This window comes from Dermacentor silvarum, chromosome 9, assembly GCF_013339745.2.
Source record: "Dermacentor silvarum isolate Dsil-2018 chromosome 9, BIME_Dsil_1.4, whole genome shotgun sequence".
NCBI classification, from domain to species: domain Eukaryota; kingdom Metazoa; phylum Arthropoda; class Arachnida; order Ixodida; family Ixodidae; genus Dermacentor; species Dermacentor silvarum.
This window is the reverse complement of record NC_051162.1, coordinates 27,980,508-27,998,220: the sequence shown is the minus strand read 5'-3', so window position 1 is coordinate 27,998,220 and position 17,713 is coordinate 27,980,508. Positions and strand designations below refer to the sequence as shown.

The following is a 17,713-nucleotide window of genomic DNA, read 5'->3' as shown; positions in this document are numbered from 1 at the left end:
GCCACTCTAGATTTGGTCTGTAGCACGTGTGAAGTTCGATATAGGTGACGGCGTAGGGTTGACAAGTATACTGCATGAACAAAGTAATCGAGGAAGGCGCCTTTAGGGTTGGATATGTGGTGAAAAGGAAGGAATTCTGGGGTATCTGTGTAACAGTGTACGGCACTTTGCAATAAAATCAGATGTGCTTACACTTAGTGCACTCCACTGGAGAAAAAGACCTGCAGGATTGTGTTCGGGGACTACTTTGAGCCAGTGGTGTTTCGAGGCGCTTAGGTCAAAATCTCCTCCAAAAACAGCACACTTTGGTAATCCTCAACTGGGAAAGTACGTGTGAAGATAACATAGCGTGCGACTCCGGAAAGACGGTCGTGTAATCATTAAACTGTGGTGCGGGAGAATATTATTGTATTGACTCGTGTAAGGGCCACACTTTTTTTATAAAATGAATAAGCATAGAGTCATGCGCGCACAAACACACATGAACACATATCACTCGATAACCGCGGAAAATCTCTGTCAAGACGATGGATTGAAGAAGCTCGGCAGCAGCTGCGAGATAATTGACCTTCGTGCTTCATCTCGTATTTACGCCATATAAGCCGTGAAAAGAAAAGAAAAGTGTAAAATCATTGCATTCTACCGGTGCTAATATAGGGGGCAGAAACCTGGAGGTTAACAAAGAATCTCGAGAACAAGTTAAGGACCGCACAAAGAGCGATGGAACGAAAATGTTAGGTCTAACGTGAAGAGACCGGGAGAGAGCGGTGTGGATCAGAGAGCAAAAAGCGATAGCCGATATGCTAGTTGACATTAAGAGGAAAAAATGGAGCTGGAAAGGCCATGTAATGCGTAGGATGGATAACAGGCGGACCATTGTTAGAGTTACAGAATGGATACTAAGAGAAGGGAGGCGCGGTCGCGGACGGCAGAAAACTAGATGGGGTGATGAAGTTAGTAAATTTGCAGGCGCAAATTGGAATCAGCTAGCGCAAGAAAGGGGTAATTGGAGATCGCAGAAAGAGGCCCTCGTCCTGCAGTAGACATAAATATAGGCTGATGTTGATAATGATGAACCCGCGAGAACACAGCGCATGGCGGACTGTGTCCCCGTCGCAGATGGCTTTCTAGATACAGCAGCGGGGGCGGACGCGTGCGGCCGCCCAGGCCGCCCGCAGTCGCGCCACACTTCGCTCCATTTTTAACGTGCTGCACGTGACAGATTGTTCGCGCCAGCAATATATCGCGAAATGAAAACACGTATAGAGCTTCACTCAAATTTCGTATTAGGGAGCATCGTAATCGACGGTAAATTTGCATTGCACCTCCCCACTCGTCACAGCGATATCCTGCGTTATCCCCCTCATCCGACGGTCGTGAGTGGTGGATAAGAAAGGAGTAGAATAGGGAAAATTAATACTTACAATATACCGGCCCTGATTCAGGGCTGCTTATTAGCGCCCATTCACGCAATGGGCAAACTATCGACCAACGTAACAAATGATCCCTGTGGTTGTTCGCATAATTACTTTTCACGAAAACTTTGAACGTGCCGGTAAGCTGAGTGAAGAGCAATGGCGTTCAAAGCAGGGATGTTGGCACTACTTGTCTTCACGGCCCTTCTGAGTGCCGTGGCCGAAGACTTGCACGTCGGGAGGCCGACAACCGAGGGCCATGTTTGTGGCAAAATTGTGGGCAGCCTTGGCAAGAGCGTGGAGGAGTACCGCGGCATTCCTTTCGCTGAGCCTCCAATGGACAAGCTCAGGTTTCGTCCTCCAGAGCACAAAGCACCATGGGAAGGGACGTTAGATGCCACTGCAGGATCTGCAGTATGCCCTCAGGTACGTATATAAAGGACTGCAATAAAGTAGAACCATTTAGCGGAACATGCATGGGAGGACGTGCAAGCGGCAAGGACAGGGAAACAAAGGGCACGGAGGATAAGCAGTGACGAGAACTTTAATTCTGAATGAAGCCATTATAAAGAAACATAGAAGTGGTGATCAGTAAAACAAATAAAAAAAGAACAACTTTCATTTGAGGATATTTGTCCCCACATCGCAGGATAGCTGGTACAGTGTTGCGGGCGTTTTCACACTATCGTACATTGAATGGTCAAGAGATAAGAGAACATCAGGTGCTAGTGATGAAACCCGCTTCACAGTTCAGCAGCGCGGCGTAAGGGAAGCTGGCCCCACATGAATCATCAATAACACCTCTGCTGGTTTAATTAGAATAATCGTTTGCTTAGATTTTCCTATTTGCTTCCCCTGTCTGTAAAATACTCCTGCCATTGGAATTTGTGCTTCCTGCCATGCACTGTAAAAAAAACTGTCGGTCGTATGTCGGCGACTGCTGTTAATAAGAGCAAGGACCACTCACGAAAAAAGGATGAAGTGCGGTGATCGAGGGCGCGTGGCACGGGAGTTCTTCGTATTCTTGCTGAAATAAATGGTGGCGTAAGAAGTTCTGCTGTTGGCTCGTCGTGCATATTGTCCCTCACCGTACTCGAAGGCTGGTATACCGCACAACGAGGTCCTCGGACTTTACAAGTGCAATATTCCAAAACCTTGGAACTTTGGCAGTAGCAGGAACACCTCCCATTTGAGGATATTTGTCCCCACATCGCAGTATAGATGGCACAGTGTTGCGGGCGTTTTCACACTACGGTCCCCATGGCTAAATTGACGAGTGCATAGACTTCAGTCAAAACAGCGCATTTCTAACGGCTTCCTAGTCAACGTTGACTGGCGCGAACATGTGCAAAAGACTGGTACTCGATTTGTGTATTATGTGCGGCCAACTACCAACTGCAGCAGTTTCAGGCGGTTTCTGCGCGAGTGTGTTGTCCTGGTGTCCTTCCCGCCAACCTCCGAGCAATCGGCCACCTGGAACCAAAAATCAAAGAACTGTGCACGAGTGGCAGCTGTGGTGCGGCAATCGACTGACGCAAGTCAGGATCGACCGGTACCCTGCAGGCCTTTTCACTATTCGGCACAGTATGAATGTTGTTTCCGTACAGATTTGCTTTCCGGCAGCAAACCAAGTTCAGGTTGCGATTCGCTTCGGGTTTTTTTTGTGCCGACGACAACATGTGCCACTTTAGCCTCGAACCGCATGGCGCGTTTTTCGGGTTAGAAGGCGAGTTCGAAGAAACGTTCTTTGTAGCGATAGCTACATTATGCCAGGTTTTCGCCTCTTCGCCGTCGCCGCACTTTGAGCCGTGGTCGCACTGTGGCGTCACACCACGGCCCTCGATTCTCCAGCAACTTTACAGCAACTCGGCTCGTCGCGGTCGCCGCGCAGCCACCGCTACTGCCGTTGGGTGCTCGCCGCGCCCTCTGTGTTACGTCACACCACGGGCCTCGATTCTCCGGCAACTCGGCTCGTCGCGGTCGCCGCGCGGCCACCGCTCCTGCCGTTGGTATTAAAGGGACCCTGAAACGATTTTGACGATTTTATACAAACGTACTGAGTCGTTAGAGTAGGTCCTTCTGATAATTAATTGACGCATCTAAGCGCTCCACGTAAAGCGTGTTTTTATTATATGGTTTTAAAAAGGTACATCGCTACCGATTGCAGCACTCCAAGCGGCTTAGTTTTGTGCCCAGATGACGCGATTTGCCCGGAACACGTCACTAGGCCAGCTATCCGATTGGCTGCCCAGGGCGCGTCATCGATAATTTTTCCAACATTATGGTGAACAAATGTTGTTCGTAATAGTTTAAATGTTATTTATTTTGTTCCTATAAAAAGAAAGTAACATGAAAGAGAATGCACAAGGACAAGTATCACTACACAAAAAGCACTTCCGGCCCACAGCAAGTGTCGTGTGCTTGTGTTAAAACGTGCTCCGTGTTGACGAGAGCTGCGTGGTCAGTGTTGGTCTTGTTCTTTTCGCAAGCACCATGGTTCGCCCTTGCGTTGTGGGCTGCAAACGTAACGATCGGCGACATCGTGCATCGATCGGCGACAAGCTGCGACATCGTGCCCCGCTGCAAGGCAGCAGATGAGCGGCGTGGCTGCAGCGCATCGGACTGACGGTATTCAAACGGCGCCAGCATCTACGCGTTTGCGGCCGTCACTTCAAGTCGAAGGATTGCCACAATAGAATTTAGCTTGTGCGGTATTCAGGTCAACGCAGGCGTAAGTGTACTGGCCGTTTTACCACGTTTTACGCGATCAACGGAGGGCAAACGTGAACTGCTTGCACGGTGCAGCCACCTGGCGGCACAAAGCTCAACCAAACACACAGGTAATAAAGCACTAACCAAGTTTTTTCTACTTTGCTGCTGGATAAAATTTTTGGCATGAGCGTAATCTTGAACACGTTGTCTTTTTATTTGTTTCAAATGTTTTACACTTGGTTACTGGAATATTCGATCTCTATTTGGCTGTTTAAGCTCTGCGCCAACCGATGGCTGGACCGTGCATGCCGATCAGGCCGCTAACTTACGTCTACGAAGCTCCTTAATCACAGCGGTATGCAGGGGCTTTAGTTTACGCCTCTGGCTATCCGTGAAAACCCCCAGCTCGCCTGTGGTTACCAGAATACCGTACACGCTCGGCGCTGCGACAGAACGCTTGATCGCTATCGCTGGGGATCGACGACCGGGCGGCTAGCGGAGATATCCTAGGTCACCCTAGCGGAGAGGTTGGAGAGCTTTCGCGCGCTGGCTCCAAGACAACCGGAAGGAGACAACAACGTACGTCACAACATGACGAAGAGCCAGCGAAGGCGGAGCTTAGCTCCGATCACTCGGCGAACGAGTTGAGGAGGAAATGCATGGTTAGGGAGGAGGGCAACTTGTAATCGTCCGTAGCTCTCTTAATATGAGAGCTTCTCTTAAATTGTGACTTGAATGTTTTACTGTAGCTGTACCCTACACGTCTACAAAATTTGTCCGAACCGTTTCAGAGACCCTTTAAGGGGCGTTAGCCGTTGGGTGCTCGCTGCGCCCTCTGTATGACGTCACACCCCGCGCTCCGCAGCAGTGATAACCGGGAGTATAGAAGGGGAGAGCTCGGGTCGCCGCAGCCATAGCTGAGGCCGCATTATGGATGGTGAGAAGTCGGCCAGCCTGAAGGAGGCCAGGGATTGCCGTAGAAATGAAGGGGAGACAGTGCGCTGAAGAGACTCAAGAGGAGCGTGCCGAACGGTTGGCCAAACGCCGTGAAAGCGATGCCGCTAGACGGGCTCGCTTAGCCTCTAATGATGAATCTACAGCGCCGACCTCTCATGCTGCTCGAGTTCTGCGTCTCTGAAGGCAGCCCGCCTTGCAACCCACCCTGCTTTACCCGTTGGTTAACCACAACGTGTCTCCTTTCTTAGTCTAGTGGGAAACAACTAAGTTTAGTAACAACATGTCTAATTACAAGCGAAGCCTAAGCGCAGCCGGGGTTCGGTAGCTATCGCAACTCGACTAGGTTTAACCCGAGCTAAACCACAGCCAATTTTTTTATAAATGAGAATGCGTAAGATCTACAAACGAGTTTAATAGCTTTGTATTTTTCTAAGATGCAGTGCCGCGGAAAGCCTCCATATAATATCGTGATGCAACTTGCAGGACTGGCATGTACGCTTGCGCTGTATAAATTATATGCTCAGAATAGCCTTAAGAAAATCACATTTTTAGCGGGATATGTCCCTTGCCTAGGTTTATGTACCGTCTTCTTTTGCGTCAGTTCGATCCATAGAAAGGTATGTCTAGATTAGAATAAGTCATATTTAGTTGACGCATATTTTGGGTCAGTTTTGTACCTAATTCTCCGGTTTCGGTTTCGACGATACAGCAGAGGTGCGTGCCATTTTTTTTTTTCATGCAAAGAGCTGCACTAGCTCTCAATGTATTGCTGTATATATAAAAAAGTTAGGGTCTTTTTTCAGATGCTTTAACAAATGCATTATTCATTGCCGAGACAATTGCAGGTATGAATTCTGCTCTGTTTTGGTAAACACTTATTCCTTTACCACCTGCAATATAGTCGTCAAGACAGCTCCAGCAATAAATAAAGTACAAGGCGCTTAAATATCTCGCTGCAGATGTTCATGTGTAGTGTTCACAACCGTTACAAAAGGAACACAGGTGCAGCAGTTTGTATTAGAAGGTGATATTGGGAATGACCCAACATAAACATTTCACGTGCTTCTCCCAGCGGCATTTAGACGGCATCTCCATGGAACGCCTCAACCACACGGGAGACTGCCTTCACCTTAAAGGGACAGACAACCGCTCAGAACATTAATTGAGATAACCCTGTGGATGGAAAGATTGCTATCGTATTGGCTAGAACGGGCCCTGTTTTTCTCATAAACGTGGATTTATATTTTTAATTCTTCACTAAAAGTCGTGAAAAATGCCCTTTGGCGCCCCATGCGGCAAAAACTTGGACCTATTTAAGAGTTCTACCACGTGACCTTCTACCAGTGTATGCTGTTCCTGGTCTTTTTATTAATATTGAAATGCAGTAACCTTCTTTCTAAGTTTTTCTAACTTACAATGTGCACATAAGCCTTCGTTTGTAGTGAGTAGAGAAGTGGCGCTGCCTTCGCCTTCGTTTTCGATGACTTGGCTTGGCTCGTCTATCGACTGAATAACGATGACGGGGGCCAGCCAGCCATGACGTAGGCGAGTACTTGGGGAAAAAAACGCGGTGCAGCTATCAGAAAGGTCTGTACAGCAACGCAAACTTATTGTACCAGTCTATTTACCTTTAAAGTGGCTGGAAAGGTGACAATATGGGTGGTTAACCACATTTGCACTTCCTCCAGTAAACGCAGGACGATGGGCGGCTTTCGCAATTTGCGAGGCGGGCTATTGGCATCGCTAATCGCTATCACTTCTCAGCGTTGCTGTAGGAGGGACTCTTATTTCTTTAGAGGCTGCTCAGATAAAAAAATTCTTACAAAATATCCACGCACTTTTGGAAGTAACCGCTGCAGGTGTAAACACTACCGAGGATGAGCTTTTTGTGCGCCATAAAAAACTGGGTCCATAAATATCGGTTGTCAGTCCCTTTAACGTGTGGGTTCCCGAGCCCGACAGGAACCCCGGTTCGAGTCGACCCGTCTTGGCCTGGATCCACGGAGGAGGCTTCAGTTTGGCAGCGCCATTCAGGCAAACTACAGTGGTACCGTGATGGCTGTGTTCGCGGACGTTCTGATCGTCTCCATGAACTACCGCCTTGTAATCTTCGGCTTCCGGAAGGCCAACTCTCCAGAAGACCCAGGGAACGTTGGTCTCCTCGACCAGGTCATAGCGCTGAAATGGCAGCGAGTCACATTATTCGGTGAGCGTGCAGGATCAATGAGCGTGCACGCACGCATCATGTCGCCGATGAGCGAGGGTCTCTTTAAGAGAGCTCTCTTGATGAGTGGCACCATGTAGAGTATCGATATGTAGGACACGGTCCACGAGACCATCGCCACCTGTAACAAGGTGGCTAGCATCGTCGGCTGCTCCGAGGGGGGTACGATCGACCTCTCTTCCAATCCGGAGGGTGTCATCAATTGCCTCCGCAGCAAATCTGCAGAGGAGCTCGTTGGCACTGCGTCCCGCAGCGTAGCTCCTAAAATGGTTCCTTTCTTCCCTACCTATCTCGACGCCTTCCTTCGTTGCTTCCCAATAGAAGCAACGAAGCGCGGTTTCTTCACACCTGTCGAAGTCCTGGCGGCAGTCACTTCCGATCAGGCAGCTGGCTTTCTTCTCTTTCCTCTGAAGAAAGACCTCGTAGCGGAAGATCTTGATGCGACGACCCCAAAAGAACTCGTTGATTCTCTTCATGCAGTTTTGTCGCGTCTGTGGAAACGGGACACACCAGACCTGCTACGAATGTACGTTGACGACGCGCAGCAAGGGGACAGCAACGCGCTGAGGAGACAGTACGTCGACTACACCTCGGACAGGCTCTTCAACTGTCCGCTACGGTTCTTCGCAGAGGAGCAGAGCGAGCGGGGAGGAAAAGTGTTCGCCTACGTCTTCGCCCACAAGTCGGCGACAGCAGCGCTGCCTGGCTGGACGGGGCAACCCCGTGGCTTCGACATACCGTTCATTTTCGGTGAAAGGTACGCCGCAGAGCCAGCCTCAAGGGACGGCCGCATGAGCGCGGCCTTCATGCGATTGGTCTGAAGATGGGTTTTGAAAATGGGAAAGCGCTTCTCTGAAAATGGGTTCGTCGCCTTCTTACACTTTTGCTTCCTTTGAAACGATGGGGTAAACGACCCTTGCTCATTAGCAAATATACTTTTTTATCATGCTTAGTTGAGATAAGTTACTAACCTCTATCCTTCTATTCTCGCAACATTGATGCCTTCAGGTAGCATATCTGGCTTTATTGACCCGTTGCCTTCACTCAAAAAGATCACGTACTCGTGACGCCTGCGGCAGAAAGGATGTTCCACATCCGCCGGATAAGTTTGTGAGTGGTGGCGCTGACTAACACTCCCATTGTTAGTTGTAGCAGTGAAACATAAATACCCCAGAAAGTGGATGGGAAAACAGCACCGCGGTAGCTCAATAGTAAGAGCATCGCACTCGTAATGCAAAGACGTGGAATCTTTCCCTACCTTCGGCGAGTTGTGTTTTCATCTATTTTCATTTCCGTTAATTTATCATTTCTTTAATGCAGTTTTTAAGCACAAGTAATTTCCTCCATGTTGTCCTTAGTGTCATTGTTTGTTGGCTTTTTATGATATGAATAATAAAAATCGGGCCACTCGTTTTCCTTTCTTCTCGTTCATAACCTCTATGCTGGTGATATTTATTATTGAGCGATTGGGGATGTTACCGACAAAGAGGGAAGTTGATGTGCGTAAATTCTGAAATACATGAACGCGAACAGAGTTGTTCATTTGCCGTTTGAATGAAGATACAGAGTAGGTTGTACTTTGTGTTGCCAAGTTTTCCAGTCTGTCGTTTGTTGCACAATCGGGAAGAACTCAAACAGCTTACTAGAGTACGTTGTTGCAAATTGAGGTGCGTAAACGACACTACGATACCACCCTGCAGGGTGTTTGCACATTACACGTTACGTAGGAAATGTGATAGGTTAGATATTGTTCGGAATATGTGCCGGACACCGGTTAAACACCATAACAGTGACCGTTCGACCACAGAAGACTGCCACCATTGGCTGTAGTAGAGCATGGTTGTGTACGGGCCTTTGACAGAAATGAGAATATGCGTAATGTAGTTCATATATATTGTCACGTTTAGTAGACAGGCGGCTTCCAAAAGAGGCCGTTAAAGTATGTCCGAGTCGTCGAAGGGGCAGCGCAGAACCGACAAAAGACCAAGGCGCTAGCTCGTGAACAAGACCGTCCTCGTCTTCTGAGAGCATGATGGCACAAGCGCGTGGCATTACCCCTCCTCCCAGAAGAGCATCGACTCGATGCTAAACAAAACATTGACAGGCAGAAAGACTTGTCCCAGGAGAAACGTAATGGTCCGGAAACCACGACTATTATGGTGTGCGATATGGTTTTAACCGCACGATGTGCACAATCTCAGGCCGTGGTTGTCGGCGTCGTGCTGGCTGGGTACTGTCCGGAAGAACTTCATAATTGAGGTCATTCACTCGCCGAATCACCTTGTAAGGGCCGAAGTACCGACTAAGAAGTTTTTTCCGAAAGGCCCTTACGGCGGACGGGGGTCCAAACTAACACTTGGTCGCCCGGTTGATACTCAACTTGGCGGTGGTGGAGGTTGTAGTGTTGCGCGTCAATACACTGTTGTTTTTTGATGTTCACGCAAGCCAATTGGCGTGCTTCCTCGGCACGCTGCACGAAGCACTTGGTGTATTCATCACGATTGTCAGAACTGTCACATGGCAACATGGCTTCTAACATCGTCTGAACTACTCGACCGTAAACAAGAGAAAACGGCGTGAAGCGTGTGGTCTCTCGCGTAGCGGTGTTGTGCGCAAACGTGACGTACGGTAGTACCTCGTTCCATGTCTTATGCTGCACATCTATGTACATCGACAGCATGTCGGTCATCATTTTGTTAATCCTTTCGGTCAAGCCATTTGCTTGAGGGTGATAAGCAGTCATCTTTCGGTGCATGGTGTAACTAAGTTGAAAAACTTCAAGCAGCCTTGCCGTACACGCCGCTCCTCGATCTGTGATGACACAGGAAGGGGCACCATGACGTAGTACGATGTTCTGTATGCGAAAAATTGTGCTACCTCAGAAGCTGTGCCTTTTGGAAGAGCCTTTGTTTCAGCATAGCGGGTTAAATAGTCTGTAGCGATGATTATGCACTTGTTTCCGGAAGTAGACAACGGAAACGGGCCCAGGAGGTCCATGCCGACTTGATCAAAGGGCCCTCGAGGCGGCTTGATAGGATTCAGCAATCCCGCAGGCTTCAAATTCGGCGACTTTGGGCGCTGGCATTCACGGCAGGCTTGGACGTATCGTTTAACGCAAGTGGCGAGTTTCGGCCAGTAGTACGATTTGCGTGTCCTGGCAAGAGTTCGAGTGAAACCCAAGTGGCCAGACGCAGGCTCGTCGTGGCATGCGAACAGGATTTCGTCATGACGCTCTGCCGGTACGGCCAAATGATAGGTTTAGTTGCTGGCAGCAGAATTCTTCTTATATAGGACACCCTGGCGTAAACAAAACGACGGCAAACCGTGGGCGATTTGCGGGGGCAGAGAGACGTTGCGGCCTTCTAGGTGTTCAATTATAGGTCGTAATTCACAGTCTGCTCGCTGCTGTGGCGATACGTCTGCCACGCTTATGGCGCCGAGAAAAGCGCTCTCGTCTTCGATGTGTTGATCGGCAGGCTCAACAGGTGCGCGCGACAATATGTCGGCATCGTCGTGTGTGCGGGCTGACTTGTACACGATGGTCACGTCGTATTCCTGCAGGCGCAGGCTCCACCGTACCAGTCATCCAGAAGGGGGTCTCTTAGGTTTGCCAGCCAGCAAAAGGAGTGATGATCCGTCACGACCTTGAATGGGCGGCCATAGAGGTAAGGTCGAAACTTGGCAAGTGCCCATACGACGGCAAGACACTCTTTCTCCGTGGTAGTGTAATTGCACTCAGGTCGTGAAAGGGTGCGACTGGCGTAAGCTATGACCCTTTCGCCATTCTCCTGCCGCTGTACGAGCAGCGCACCCAGACCGACTGTTACTGGCGTCAGTATGAATTTCTGTTTCGGCGTCCTCGTAGAAATGCCCAAGAACAGGGGGCGATGCCAGGCGATGTCGAAGCTCGGCGAAAGCTGCTTCTTGTTCAGAGCTCCAGATGAACGGCGTGTCGTCTCTCGTGAGACGAGTAAGTGGTTCAGTAATTTTAGAAAAATTGCGTATAAAGCGCCGGTAGTATGCGCACAGTCCCAGGAAGCGTCGAACGATTTTCGTGTCTGGTGGGAGCCGGGAAAGCAGCTACAGAGCGGCAGTTTTCTCGGGATCGGGAAGGACGCCTTCCGCGCTCACGACATGTCCAAGAAACTTCAATTCTTCATAACGAAGTGACATTTCTGAGGCTTTAACGTGAGGTTAGCCGATTCGGATTGCCTCGAGCACTTGCCGCAGTCGCTTAAGATGTCCGGAGAAGCTGCCTGAAAATACGACCACATCATCCAGGTAGACGAGACAGGTTTGCCATTTTAGGTCGGCGAGCACCGTGTCCATCATTCTTTGTAAAGTTGCCGGAGCAGAGCACAGCCCGAACGGAAGTACTCGGAACTCGTAAAGTCCATCCGGAGTGACAAAGGCTGTTTTCTCCTGGTCACGCTCGTCTACCTCAATCTGTCAGTACCCACTTTTTAAGTCAAGGGAATAAAAATACTTGGCTCGCCGTAGCCAGCCGAGAGAGTCATCTATGCGCGGCAACGGATAAACGTCTTTCCTTGTGACGTTGTTGAGTTTTCTGTAATCAACACAGAAGCGGAGAGTGCCGTCCTTCTTCTTCACCAGGACAACCGGTGACGACCACGGACTATTTGAAGGCTGGATGGCGCCATCGTCAATCATCTCCTTGACTTGTCGTTTAATTGCTTCGCGTTCTTTCTGCGAAACACGATACGGCTGCTGGTGAATAGGACGTGCATCGTCGTAAGTAATTATCCTGTGCTGCGTGATTGGTGTCTGACTGACTTTAGACGATCGCGCGAAGCAGTCCTTGAATTCATACAACAGTCCCCGGAGTGCCGCCTTATTGTCCTCCGACAGCTCGCTATTGATGTCAATATCTGTGCCGCATTCTTTATCGCTGCCACTTTCTCCACAAGCGAAACACTCAATTACACCCAGGCTTGTAAGCGACGGCAGTGCCACGGAAGAGGTGTCGGTGCTTATTTGTGAAATTGGTGATCAAGAAGTGAATCAATCAATCAACCAATCAATTTTATTTACCAGAAACAAAAGGAACTGGAGGGACACCTGGGCAAAAAGCTGTCGTAGCAGCTTGACGGAGGCCCAGGGTCCCCTACATGCCAGTAGCACTCACATGACATATACACTGCAGGCTTTATAAACAACACTTTCATGAAAGGTTTCATACACAACAAGCATTAGACATCGCATGTATGCATAAAAAATGACATTTTACACTTGAATGCAATATACTTATAGGTCGCTATAAAGAAAGAAAGTAGTCACGCAAACCATGTTTGTTTAGCGTAGCTGTGTGCCTATGTTTGTTTAGTACAGTCGGTGTATTATGTGTTAAGAACTGTAGGCTGTAATTGTTTCGAGACCATGGTACCTTCCATACCTCGGGGTTTCGTGTAGCATGTTTTGTGTGAGTGCAGAGTTCTAGCTGGGCAAGGGATGTCAAATAATGTTTAACATATTCGGATGAGAAGTAAATTGTGTGTAGTAATCTATGTTCGTATAATTTATCTACGCGGTTTAGTCTGTATTTAATAAATATATTTTCTGTTGGTGAAAGTCGATTAACGTTCTCTATATACCGAGCGATTTTCTTTTGAAGTATTACCAGCTTTTGCAAGTTAGATTTAGATGTTGTAGCCCAGACGAGGTAAGAGTAATTTATATACGATAAAAAGAGACCATAGTATATTTGAAGTTTTGCTCTCATAGGTAGAAATGTGCGGCAGCGTGCCATAGCACCGGTAACCGCAGAGAGTTTGCCGCAAAGATGTTTGATATGGGCATCCCAACGTAAATTATATGAAAAGTATACTCCAAGAATTTTAAACTCTTCAACCAGTTCAATGCGTTGGCTCTGAAAATAAATAGCATGATTAGGGTAAGTGATTTATTTTTTTTTGTGCGAAATATTACAACTTTCGTTTTCTTTGAATTTACTTTAAGCTTATTTGCCTGTGTCCAATCGGACAAACTTGCCATAATTTTATAACATTTTTGCACAAGTCTGTTCGCATCAGGACCTGAGGCACACAATGTGCAATCATCCGCGTACATAATAAATTGAACCTCACTGTTTATGGTTACGATATCATTTATAAAAACGTTAACCAAAAGTGGCCCAAGAATGCTTCCTTGAGGCACACCACATACAAAATGTAAGAGGGACGAATTAAGTTTAATAATGTAAACGTACTGACGTCGATGTTTGAGATATGATTTGAGTAATTCTAGCGGTTTTCCACGAATTCCATATAAACAAAGCTGCCGAATAAGGATGTCGTGATTGAGGCTGTCAAAAGCTTTACTAAAGTCTATAAAAATGTGTAGACTGTGTAGTTATTTTCAAAACTCTGCAAAACGTATTCTTTCAGCGTAAGAAGAGCCATTTCTGTGGACCTGCCTTTCCGAAATCCGTATTGTGAATCAGTAAGCACACTCTTTTTATTGAAAAATTCCGTCATTCGAGCAAAAATAAGCTTTTCCATTCCCTTTGAAAACACTGGGAGTACCGATATCGGTCGATAGTTAGACGCAATATATCGATCTCCACCCTTATAAATAACCGAAATTTTCGCGTGTTTCATTGCATCTGGAAAAACTGCAGTCTCTAAAATTAAGTTGTAAATGTGCACAAGTGGAAGTACAATAAATTGCAAGACATGTTTTATAGGTTTAATCTGCAAATTATTTACATCTAAAGCTTTACTGTTTTTCAGTCCCATGTACACACTGTATACTTCATATTCATCAGAAGGCACAAAGAATGCGCTTTCGCGAACAGCATCACTATGACAAGCCACCTGTATGCTATCATCACCTTCAGGAATATCGCTTTGGGCAGTTACCAAGTGGTGGTTAAAGTGATCGGAAAGTGCTCTGCCTGTTATCTCACGTGAACCCATCTTCATCGATGTCAGGTGCGTCTCGTCCTTGCGGCGACCTAGAACAAGATTAATCGTTTGCCACGCAATCTCTGGGCGTTGTCTCGAAACATTTGCGAATAAATCCTCATAGTACGCCGCCTTTGCCTTTCTGAGATCAGCATTCAGCCGGTTTCTAAATTTTTTTAATGCTTGTAATGCTAATTCACAGCGCGTGCGCAAGAAGGAATGATAGAGATTATTTTTTGTTTTGATCATTTTTGCAAGCTCATGCTTTCTTACTTTTTTAGAATGTTAAGCTGTCTTCATTGGAAAATTGCTGGCGTACATATGGGTAAAAGCTCTAATAAATTCGTTATATGCCTTATTTGCATCTGTTTTGTTCAAAACATGTGACCAATTGTGATTCATAACGTCATTTTTGTACTGCTCTAAACTTGCTTGTGTTATACGCTGATAAGTGAACTGTTGACAGGCATCAGCTGTTTTTTTAGAGTCATCGGTGTAGATTAAAAATATAGGGCAGTGGTCGCTTATGTCAGACAGCAGTGTGCCTGTGTTGCATACAGTAGTACAAATATCGACAATGAGTAAGTCAAGTGAAGAAGATGTATGACTTGTAATGCGTGTTGGTGTGGTGATTGTATTTACAAAACCTGCAGACTGGAGGCACGTGTTCAGTTGAAAGGATGAGTTACTCTGTTTGAGTACATCTATATTAAGATCACCGCCACACACAAGCTTCAAATTGTTCATGCTTACATCATCTAGGAATGGTTCGAAAAAATCTAGAAAAATGACAACATTGCCGCTCGGTGGGCGATACACCAAAGATATAATCCTATTTTTACTCTTCACAGTGAGTATTTCGTAGTCATCTGTTACTCTTGTATAGTCGGGTACTAATTCACATTTTGCATAGCTTTCAACAAAAAGTGCAACACCACCACCTTTCTTGTTGGGCCGATTAATAAAAAACCGGTCATAACCTTGTAAAGTCAGCATAGCACAGTTACTGTAGTATCATGTTTCCGATATCATGATCACGTTAAATTTAAAAGTAAATTGTGCCAAAAAATGGATGATTTCGTCACTCTTGTTGCATGCTGAGCGCGTATTAAGATGCAAAACAGCCGTGGCCGATGCATCCTGTTTAGCAATTAGATGCGGGAGAGCAAGCTCTTGATAAGCCATTTGGACGATGGTGAGCAGCCAAAATTGCGCGGTACACAAGTTCGCGCTGCTCCCTCACTGTACACCTGCGCCTGTCCCGGCGTTAACTTTTCGACGTCACTCTCGTTTCTTATCTGGAGAACGGGCGATGAGTCAGTTTGTCTTGCAAAAATTTTGCCGTTAAACGACCACGCCGATTTTCAGTGATGCGCGTGTTTTCTTTTCACGGCCATCGCGAGAAGCTTCTTCAGGGCAGGGCAAAGGTGTTCATTCACATAAACCGAAGGAGAGCTTTCCAACCCAAGATCTGTGCCTGTGAGATGCATTTTTCTGGCTTTGTGGAAAACGCTATCCCGCTTCGCACGACTCTTGAACTGGACGATTATATTCGTCCGATCACTATTGCGTGTAGGTACACGATGGCACGTTTCAATGTCCGATACAACGATTGGTTCATTGATCGTAGAGCCAAGTTTGGAAAGTAGGTCACTCAAGCACTCATTCTCGGTCTTCACTACACCCTGAATCTCTAGGTTGGTCTTACGAGAGTATTGCTCAGTTTGCATGAGTCGGTTTTCTAAGCTTTGCACTGTGCTCTCTAAACAAGAACACTTAGCGTGCAGAGCCGCGTTTTCGCTCTCAAGTTTAGCATTCTTCGCAGTACATTCCATCAGTTTTATTGCGATAGCAATTATATGGACACTTCAACGGGATTTCTGCCGTCGGCGTCGTCGTCGCCATCGCCGTCAGGTTCCGCATAGATTCCAAGGGCGATAAAATCGTCGCCGCGCGCCGTACGAGTAAAAGCGCGCGGGGGACGCGCGCTATCACGGAAAGCCAACGCACGGCGGAAAGCAAACGCGATTGTCGCCCAAAAGGCCGTGGGGGTATGGGGGGGAGGGAGGCGGGCAACGCAATCTCCCACGCGAAAGCAAAAAAAAAAAAGAAAAAGCGGGGAGGCAGCGCGGGAGGGACGGGGAGAGCATCTTCTACTCTGCCAACAAATACGCTTGCACTGGCTGTGGTAGCCGTCGCCCGCACCGTCTCTTTATCTCCACCACGGCCGGGCTCGACTGGCACGCGCACTCGCTTCTAAGCGAGCGAGCGCGCGCGCCAGTCGAGCCCGGCCGTGTCTCCACACGGCTCTGACCTTTATGCGCTGTCCATTCGCCACTCAGTTTCCGTTGAAGCGATAGACCGCACGATTCTTCACCCGCTGCAGCGGCCGCGCCAGCGTTTTGACAGTCGTTGTTTGCGGTCATTCAGTGTGATCTATTCATGTTTGCTTGTGCGCGATGACACCACGCTTGTCAATTCAGTTAGAAAGCGAATGTGTCCAAGTTTATGCGGCCGATAAAACTACTCTGCTATCCCTACTCCGAATAGCTCTCTACCAATTTGCTATCGCAATTGATGGTTCGCATTTCGGGCGAAACTGCGACATTTTTTGTTTTCAGTTCCTCAATGTGTGAAATGCAAAATCCAGACTTTTGTAGCGTTAGCTACACTGGCCTAGCCAAGCCCGTTCCGCGCGGCACATCAAGAGCCGTGCTGCGCATGCGCAAGGATCAGTGATTTCACACCGCTTGCGCACCGGAGCCACCGGAGCCGCGCGCGACTCACCGCCGCCGGTCTGCGCATTCCAGAGGAGTGACGTCGTAGCCGTGGTAGACGCACTGGCGCCGGCGCGCGCAGTGCGTCTACCACGCACTGCGCGCGTCTGTGCAGTCGCCGTCTGACACTGCGCTGGAGCCGCTGCGCTTCTGACTGGCGTTTGCCAGTGTGGTATAGCCATGGAGAAGGAGAGCGCAAATGCTTATGCCAGTCGTGTTGACGCTACCAGAAGCTCGGGAGTCTGCATCTATGTCAGGAATGGGATTGCTGCCAGTGAACTACCAAACCTGGCGGTGCCTAAGGGTGAAGCCTCTGCCGTTCAGCTTAACGAAAGTGGTGTGATAATCGAAGCCGTGTATGTGCCACCGAACAATTCCGTTAAAGACACTATAGACGTAGTGGCTACGTGTATACCTAGTCGGGCGGCAAGTGAACTGTGTGTGGTGGCTGGTGACTTCAATCGTGCTCCAGACTCTCTTTGTGTTCCTTTGAAGGACAAGTTTAACCTCGACTTAGCCAGTCTTCCAACTGCACAGACGACCCAATGGGGAAGCACCATTGATCTTGTCTATCAGAGACAGACAGACAACTCCAAATACTGTGTTGGGGCCATAGAGACGGCAGCGTGTTACTTCACTGATCACGGAGCCGTCTTTGTGGCAATAGAGAAGCAACGTGACGTTGAGCAAAAATAAATATACATG

The 17,713-nt window shown here is 47.9% G+C and overlaps 1 pseudogene; it reads left to right on the top strand.

The window, feature by feature from the left end:
• The first annotated feature begins 1,592 nt into the window (after window positions 1-1,592).
• Window positions 1,593-8,129, top strand: LOC119463505 (acetylcholinesterase-like; annotated as a pseudogene).
• Window positions 8,130-17,713: the final 9,584 nt, after the last annotated feature.